The sequence below is a fragment of the Ixodes scapularis genome, unplaced genomic scaffold (genome assembly GCF_016920785.2).
Source record: "Ixodes scapularis isolate PalLabHiFi unplaced genomic scaffold, ASM1692078v2 PGA_scaffold1__304_contigs__length_218370807, whole genome shotgun sequence".
In the NCBI taxonomy this organism is placed as follows: Eukaryota; Metazoa; Arthropoda; class Arachnida; order Ixodida; family Ixodidae; genus Ixodes; species Ixodes scapularis.
In genome coordinates, this window is record NW_024609846.1 from 13,789,016 (window position 1) to 13,795,311 (window position 6,296).

Consider the following 6,296-nt stretch of genomic DNA (forward strand, 5'->3'; position numbering starts at 1 on the left):
TGAACAACTGACGTTATTTCCAGTGTTGCGAAAAGCCCACAACAGCTGTCGCTGTAAAATAGCGGATAACAAAATGCGGTTGCAGCACCGTCAATGCCAAGAGCACTTGTCGGGAGATGCCCTTCCTTGCGCTCCGGAGCAAAAAAAAAGCAAAAGCGTTCGCAAAATAAAAAAAAATGAAACAAAAGAAAAGCGTTCAAATCAAAACAGACGTCAATCTTGTTCCGATCGCTTTTCTTCACGCATCGTGTAGGGTGTCTGAAAGCGACGCCGATGCACAAAAGCTTCTCCGTGACGTGTCGCAGCTACCTCTTTGACTCTACTGTGGATTAACATAGGATTGCTCATTTTGATATGGCAAGCAGTGGCGCACCAACTGGTCTTTGAGTGGGGGGCAAACCACACCCTCCCCCCCCCCCCCCCAGGTCGGGGGGGGGGGGGGGGTGATGCCCGTGGTATCTCTTGGGCGCCAACGGACAGTGTTTGGCCTGCCCAGTGCGGCTGTTTCAAGGGGGGCGGGGGGGCAAAACACATGCCTCGCTCCACCACTCTGAGACTGGGGGGGGGGGGGGGGGGGCGAGCGCCCCCCTTGTCCCCCTGGTTGGTACGCCCATGATGGCAAGATACCATAATTATGGTAAATAAAATGTTCATTAATCAAATTTAGTTCATTACTAAATCGGAGGCTAAATTGTTGCTTTCATATAATGTCCCCATTAGAGGATATCCAGCTGCACAAACGGAGTTATCGCACCTCTCGTAGTCTTTTCCTTTTTCCTTAGTTAGTAAAAGTTAATTTTGATTTATAGCATACAGCAGCACATTATACCAGAGCACTGTAATGGTATTGAAGTATATTATAGCACACTGCTATATCGCTTATGCAGCTACCATGCACTGATCCGCCACAACATTATAGCAACCCTACATTGTGGGAATGTGCGGGCCTAGCTGACGCTCGACCCGCGATATCTCTCATCGTTTGATTCGGATGGTGACTAACCGCAGCCAGTATTAGAGAGCCATCGTTTTATTAACTCCGTGTCCGTGTAATGGGGAAGGCTTCTGACTCAAGCGACTTTGACAAAGCGCAAATCATGGTGTCAAGGTCACTCCTGACCAGGTACGCTCATTCGTTGATTTTCTTCCCCACCGAAACGCACCGAAACGGCAATCTTTCAATAGGACAACGCTCCATGTCACTTGGTCATAATTGTGCTACAGTGGATGGAAGAGCATGATCATGAATTCTAGATGATGTCCTTGTGTTGTCAGGGCCTCAGGAACTCAGTGCTCAAACCAGCGTCCGTTGAGAATCAGCCATTTAATCAAAATTCCGGTGCTGATGTGATGCCGAAGGGCTATCTCCGGAACCTGAACCTCCGAAAAGGAGTTATGAAAGTCGTGAGATGTTGAGACTCTTTGGCTAGTTCAAACTGCAGAAATCCGGTGTTGGCATCAATTTAGAAAAGTATTTCGCTCCAGCAAGTTGTCCCAGCACCTGTTCTTTAATTGGCAAAGGATGCACTCCTCTTTTCCCGTACTTGTTTAGCCCAGTCAAATCTACGGAGATGCGCACGTCTCCATTGGATCTTGCGACTATAACCATCCCAAAGCACCACTCTGTTGGCGCTTCCACGGGTTCTGTTACTTGCATCTTGACCATTTCTTCGAGCTTCTTCTTTGTATTGCCTAGCAAAGGAATGGCTACTCTCCTAGGCGGCGTCAGTGCAAAAGAAACTGTGTTATCTCGTAGCTCAATTTTGTAAGCTTCTTTCACGCGTCCCAGCCCAGAAAAAAAATTTGGGAAACTCACTTTTCGGCTTGACGTCTCCAGTACGTGAAGTCGCAACGTCGCAGACCTTTCGGACGATTCGCAGCTTCTCACTGGCCTTTCTCAAAAGATGAGCTTCATCCAAGTCGTTAACAACGCACAGCTCCGCTTTTGTCGACTTGGTTCTGTAGGTCATGTCCTTCGTGATCATTCCCAGCACGTCTAGTTCATGGCGACCAAGACCCTTTAGGATCTTTGTGAGCCTCTGCAAGGATGTCGCTGAAAAAGACGCTTTGTACATCTCTGTCGGAATGACTGTCACGTCGGCACCAGTGTCGACCTTGAAGACGATTGGCACCTCGCCAACTTGCACTGTCGACGTCCACCGTTGATTGTTTTCGCATTCGATGTCTCCAAGGAATTCGGTCTCTGTACTAGAAACTTGGTTCGCTACTGCGGGGTATCGGCATTGGCGGGCGTAATGTCCATTTATGCTACATTTGTTGCACATCGCCTTTCGTGCCTGACATTGTTAGTTTAAATGCTGACTCTCGCCACAGCGTGAGTAGCGTCCAGTCGATGCTTGAAAATGAGTAGAGTTGAGTACCGTCTTCTCGCTTACTGTTCCTCCACGATTGGCTTTTCTTGAAGGAGGCTTCTATGATACGTAAAGGCGATCCACGTTGGTGCCCCTAGACGTTTGAAGTCTTTTCTGTTGGTCTTTCACAATCTCAGACTCTCGCGTCATGTTTGTTGCTCTTTCAAGCGTCAAGTCTGGATCAAGCTGCAGTCTTTCAGAAAGCTTGTGATCTTTAAGTCCCACCACTATCCTCTCTCGAATCATTTCGTCGTGGAGTGTGCCCAAGTTGCAGAACTTGGCAAGCTTGTGCAGATATGTTATGAACTCTTCGACGTTCTCTCCTTCTCTTTGACATGTCCGATGGAAAGTGGCTCGCTCATAAACAACCTTCCGTCTCTCGACAAAGTGGTTCTCAAAGGCTTGGAGCACGGCGCTGTAGTCTGTCATTTGCTCTTCAGGTGAACTGAGAGACAGCAGGATATCATCCGCTTTATCCCCCATGAAGTAGAGGAGAGCATTCACCTGTTCTGTTCCTGGCCTCGCGGCGAGACCACTGACGATACAAAATCGTTCGAAGCGGCGTTTCCACGAGGTTCATTTTTCTGCGTTTGCAAAAGTGTACGGCTCGGGGGGTTGATACAAGAAGCTGGACGTGGCCATTACTTTCGTAGCTGCTCCTCTGGCGATGTCGCCTTGGCGCACTTCTGACACCATGTGTTGTCAGGGTCTCAGGAATTCAGTGCTCAAACCAGAGTCCTTTGAGAATCAACCATATAATCACCTTTCTCGAGCGCCCCACCCTCGTCTTCATCGTCGTATCTTCCGGCTCACGCCTCGCGATGACTATAGCTCCTAGCACAGTCCTGACCACATAACTCGTCAGACATAAGTACGGCTGAGCACATCTGGGATGTAATAAGGCGCAAACTCGGAGCTCTCAAATTCCCTTCTCGTAATCTAGAGAAATTGCGCGACCTGTGGTTACAAATCTGATACAATCTTACTGAAACCATGGACCAAGTGAATGTATGATCCACGACAACATGGGTTGCAGCTCTCTTGCGTGCCAAAAGTTGATGAACGTGGTATTAGGTGGGTAGTTATAATATTTTCCTTGATCACTACATGGCTGTATAGATGTTCCTGACATCGCCGCAAAAACTCACCTTATTGGAAAAGTGATGAAGGGATTTTCGAAATACGACGTACACCGCGAGGGGATTACGTGGACACTACCTTGGTTTTGAGAAGGCGATTTGGCGAATTGAGTTGAGAGGACGCTCGCAACTTTAGCAACGGCGCCTGAGTAACGTACCGAAGAGAAAATAAACGAACAACAATATTTTACGGAGGCAAGTCGTGCAGACTCTTTTACATCTCATAACCAAATATCAAGCCACCCTTCTCCTTGGTCTCGACTCTATTCACTGCAATATCTATTATTGTCGTACTTACCAGCACCCTGAAGGCCTTGGCGGTAAGGCAATCAGTAAAAATTAACTAAAACGCACACCGACATTGTGAATAACTACCCCAGTCAAAACAAAAATTAAAAAAAAACGGACAAAAAGACACGCAGCGTTTGAGATGACGTGTGCGCATGTACCATATGCAATTCTTGCTTCATCGCTGGATGAAGCATATGTAGAAGACACTCAAATATCCACGCCAAAAATATTTTTGAACTATGGATCTCTCGTTAGTGAAGGGGGTTGATGTCGGTAAGTTCTTACTTCAGGTGAACCCCACAGCAACAATAACTATACAAGCATGATGGTTCTCGTTTTAAAAATATATATTTCAGTAGAAACCGCTAGAAATTGCGTTTTTCCATATGTTGAATTAGCAAAACCGGTCACAAATTATAAAGGTGCTGAACTTGAAGAGTTTACATCTCCCATAGATATTTATTTTTTCATAAAACGTGAACAAGCTATGTTTTATTCAATATTTATAAGGACTTCGACCGTCTGTCGTAAATGATATGTAATTGAAGATATTTTATATTTGTGAAATTCTCTAGTATGTATGTGCAAAGAGACGTCATGTATCACGTAAAATATTAAAGTTGGAATCAGAGAAGGTAGTACCCCATCCACTGGAAACAGCGGATGGGGTTTTAGAGAACAGAAACTAATGTTTGTGCGTTCTGAATCACGATTACTGAAATAATTAAAAAAAAAAAACTCGACATCAACTGATTTAAAATTTTTGCGATGAGCCTAATGAAGAAACTGCTTGCTTCGCATGAGGTTCATTTATCTAAAAACATTAAAGTGGGACCCGTCTTTCATTTGTGCAGCCATGCATTTTCATTCGTTCCAGCCTAGCGGCTATATTTTGACGTCGAATTACGTCTTTCTCCGTGCTTTGAAGTGGGTGCCAAGTTGAAAGATCGATGTCGCGGAAATCAAACAGATAACAGCGGAGCGCCGACCGATTTCTATCATCGTGGTCACTGACGGCACGCAGTGCCTGCTGCCGAGAACCCCGCGGTGCGCACGCGGGTCCTTTTCATGGTAGAGCATTGTTTAGCTACAACCGCTTCCCCGAAGTTCTTGGACGTTCTGGCCTACTAATGCACACTAGTTATCCGCAGTACACCATATCAGCTCACATTCTCACACTCCTTTACATTCGCACAACCTTCGAAGGACCTGACGAACTTGACGTTGTTTTCGACCTCGTCCTAGATGTAGTTCTTCAGGTCCTCGTAGATGTTGTTCTAGACGTCGTCTCTGACGACTTCCTTAAGGTCATCCTAGAGGTCGTTCTTAAAGTCGTCCTAGAGGTTACCCTAGAGTTCGTCCTCAAGATCGCCTTAGAGGTCGTTTTAGACGTCGTCTTTGATGTCGATCCTATGACGTCGTCCTCGACGTCGTCTTGTACGTCGTACTTAAGGTTGTCCTATAGAATTCATATCGTAATTCATAGACAACCAAGAATAGTGGTTTATGCAGCAAATTCTTATCTGCTGGCTTGCTCCATTGCTCGCTTCAACGCGACGCGTTCCTCTCTCATTGAATCGGCGATATACGGCGCTCCGGCAGCCGTGATTCTACAATCTTCGCTCATCGCACTGGACAACAACCAAGAGGCCGAGCTCGCGTCTTCTGCGGCACGAGCAGTTCACGCGACTCTAAAGTGCGACTCGGCGAAGCGTTAGCTTCCCCCCCTCTCATTTCTTGTTCAACCCACACCTAGTTTTACGGAAATTACACAGCATAGTACACCTATGCACCGACCAATTTTTTTTTTGTTTCTGGTGCTGGTGCCGCCTTGCACTTCCTGCGCAAATGAATATAGGCTGTTCAATATCTCAAACCTTAAAGAACAGTTTGTTTTTTTGTTGCATTTGTTCGTGGGATACGCTTGGGCACGTGTGTGCTTGTCTTCGAAGTGCTGCTTCTCACAAGTTAGAATGATAATTGACCCTGCTGCTTTTGAGCCACGGTGTAAGAAACACATTTAGGTGATGACGCTCCTCGTTATTCGCAAGAAAAACGATGCGAGAGGGCGCTACGTCGAAACTAGGAGAAACGCAGATTCACCTCGGTACACGCTTCGGTGGTGTAGTCGCCGAAATAATTACTGCGCCGATGATAGGTGCAAAAAACTAAAACAAAAAGCCCTATACCCCGTGTGGTTTCAGTATCGGTTTGCCCCCGGCCCCTCCAAACTGAGCTGTCTTCTTTTTTTTTTTTTCACGTTAAGCGCCCTGCTTGAGCATATGATAAAAAATAATGTTTTATTTTATAGTGTTACTTTTGCCTGGCATGTGTGTTTACGCGTATTTTGTTAAGGTGTGCTTCTTCCTTGTTTCAAAATTGTAAATCTACGTCGATCGACATCGCACATTATGGCACATGCAGCCTTTCACTGCGTGTGTGACTGATTATGGCCTATACTATTTCTGAATTAAATAAGTTTGTTTTGTGTTGT